Source organism: Sceloporus occidentalis, unplaced genomic scaffold (assembly GCF_023333645.1).
Source record: "Sceloporus occidentalis isolate IW3139 unplaced genomic scaffold, rSceOcc1.0.p SCAF_4, whole genome shotgun sequence".
In the NCBI taxonomy this organism is placed as follows: domain Eukaryota; kingdom Metazoa; phylum Chordata; class Lepidosauria; order Squamata; family Phrynosomatidae; genus Sceloporus; species Sceloporus occidentalis.
The window spans coordinates 27,522,146-27,525,048 of record NW_028316984.1 but is presented as its reverse complement, the minus strand read 5'-3'; the positions used below and the strand labels follow the sequence as shown (position 1 = coordinate 27,525,048).

At 42.5% G+C, this 2,903-nt stretch overlaps 1 pseudogene; it reads left to right on the top strand.

The window, feature by feature from the left end:
* The first annotated feature begins 2,213 nt into the window (after window positions 1–2,213).
* LOC149313653 (oligosaccharyltransferase complex subunit OSTC pseudogene) lies at window positions 2,214–2,684 on the top strand (annotated as a pseudogene).
* Window positions 2,685–2,903: the final 219 nt, after the last annotated feature.

The window sequence follows — 2,903 nt, the reverse complement described above, 5'->3', positions numbered from 1 at the left end:
GTTGTAGACCTTGGATTGTTACTTTAAAGCAAGGGGTCCAAAGTGCTGTCTGTGGGCTGCATGCTGCTCCCAGACCTTTTTTGTGCCCCTTATCTCCGCCACCATAAAATCCCTTTATTGCAATTTGTTTTGTCTCCAAATGCCCTTTGCTATGTTTTTGTCCCCTCTACCTTTATAAAACAGAAAGTGATTTCTTCTAATTTCATGCTCATTTCATGTTGTTGAAAAAGATTCTTTCTATGCCTCCCTAAAAAAACATGGCATTCTAAATAAATAAGAAAATATGTAAAATTTTTAACTTTTGAAATTGTTTAATTGTTTTTTAAAGATTGTTTTCATTGTTTTGTACTTTTTTAACTTAGACTATTTTAAATTTTATTACCCACCTTGAGTTCCTGTGCCAGGAAGAAGGGGGGGGGGATATAAATAAAATAAAATATCACTACAGAAAGTGTAGGAAGGCATTTAAGAATTAAAAAAAAATGTTTTCAATGGGTGCACAAATCACCAAGTCCACTGGGGAGGGCTAATGAGCCTCTTAGACTTCCATATTTGTGCAATCCTGGTTTAAAATTTGGACTGAACTTTAAAGTGGATTCACTATCCCACTGACATGGAAGCCATCAGCCATGATGCAGTATGACGTCAATGCCATACAAATTTAAACTTTGGGCAAGAAGCATCAGTTGCATTAAAATCTAACCTGCACACTCTTACAGCTCACTTCAATGTAACAGCAGAGCATTAAGAAGCTATAAGAAACATTCTTCCTCTCCCCAATGAAGTATGCTTCTTGTTTGCCATCAATCATCTATGTGGAGCAACAAACCTGCTCGAGTCTCCCAATGTAACTCAAAAAACTGTCAGCCTCCTGCATCCAGTAGCTGGAGCAGATTAGGACTGATGAATTCCACCATTCCAGAAGAGCACAACAGCATCCCTGAAGCTATAGAATAATATATGGCACATTTTCCAAGTGACCAACCCAGAAGCTTAAGCTTCAAATCCTTTCAAATTCAGCCTGTTGAATAACTTGAGAAGAGAAATGGTTGCAGTTTTCCTTGCCAGATATTATAAATCAGTCCCTCTGGCAAGATATCTTATTGCAATCCCTCTTTCCTTCAAAACAATGTTTTAAAAGAGTCTGAGTGGGATTTTTAAGATGACTCCCCCACCTCAGCTGACAATTTTATAAGTTTTAAAAGGCAAATCGGGAGATAAATAGGCCACTTAGAGAGAACAGCAGCTTCACTGATAGATGACCTCTGAACATTTTGTGCTTTTCATGTTACTCTAAAAGGATTGTAGTCTGAAACATTGGAAGATTGTTTCCAAAACTTCATCCCACTGAAAGGCCCACTACTACAGTCACCTAAAAATGTTTGTGTGGCCATGTGTTTTGGGATGCAAAAAACTCTCTGTCTTGATTTCACTCCATTTCTCCAAACTTTTCCTGCCCCCCCCCCATCCCATTCTTTCATCATATCAGGTTGGAAGACTTTGGCTGGCATCCTGTTAGTGACACTGACATAGGTCTAGTTTATGCCTGTGCTGTGTCTTTTTTGTTGTTGTGGAAGGAGGAATTCATGATCTTCCAGTGCAATAACCAAACCTCCCCCAAAGACTTACTATTTTCTTGCTGCTCCCTGCTCCCACTCCCAATGGTCACGCTATGGCTGGAGCCTGGTGAGAGTCATCCCAAATCATCTGGCTATACCAGATACACAGCAATATAGGCATCCTTCAGGACCTGCATCATCCTTGTCATTACATCTGATTATTGTCCTGAACATGGGTCAGTAAGTGGCTGAGGAAGCAAATGGTTGGTGTATAAGAGTGACTGGGTAGTCAGTCCAGTCCAGGTCAGTCACAGATTATCTGATCAAGATGAGAGAAGCACAAGGGTGGTTATCAGCCAGTCCCGGAGTTGTTACAGTGGGTCAGAATATAGATACACAAGCCAGAAAGGAATGAAGTGATGTTCCTTTTCTTTTGCTTCCCTTTATCATCTCATTTACTAACATCTTATTCCTTCCTTCCTTCTTGAAGAATTGGTTTTATCTCCCTTTCAGGACACTGCTGTCCAGTACTGCCTCAGCGAGTAAGCATTCATTGTTGGTGGGTAGACAGTGGCCACACTGGGCCAATGCGGTAGCGAAATTGGCCACTGTTGGCTGGGAATGAGGAGGGTTTCTGAGGAGACCGTGGCCAGCATGGAGATGCTCTACCAGCTGCCATTTGTGGTGCTGGAGTGCCCCAACAAAATGCTGAAGTGCCCAGGCTGGGTTCATGTGCCCTCAAACATGATGGTCTACATGCTGGTGGTAGTCTCTTATTTCTTCATCACTGGAGGAATAATTTATGACTTGATTGTCGAACCTCCCTGTGTTGGCCCAATGACAGATTAACATGGGCATCAGAGGCCAGTGGCATTCTTAGCTCACAAGCCACCAAGGAGTAAACAGAATAGTACAAAAGGTAGCCACTCCAAGGCCAAGAGAACAGGAATGCAAGATAGTACAGCAAACCAATCAGATAAGACAGTTGTCAGCGCTAAGGCTTGGGAGAGATTAGCCAGAATATGGGCTGCTCCTTCAAGGGCATTGTGCCTAGTTCAGTTAGTATTTACTACTCAACTGGCACTGGGATTGGTGTTTCTGTTTGTGCCACTCAACAAAGGATAACCTTTCCATTCTATCTTCAACATCTGCAGGTTCTACTAAATCCTGACAAGGAGCTGCCACTACTGCTCTAGCCCCCATCTCCTGGGATTCTCAGAGAGCAACCACTACCAGCAGTAATCTGCCTCCTTTACTGCATCTGATGCTTCAGGTGATCCCGTCATAACAGGAAGCCTGGCCTTGACATATGTCTAATGGATCTTGACAGCCAGGGCCTCATAG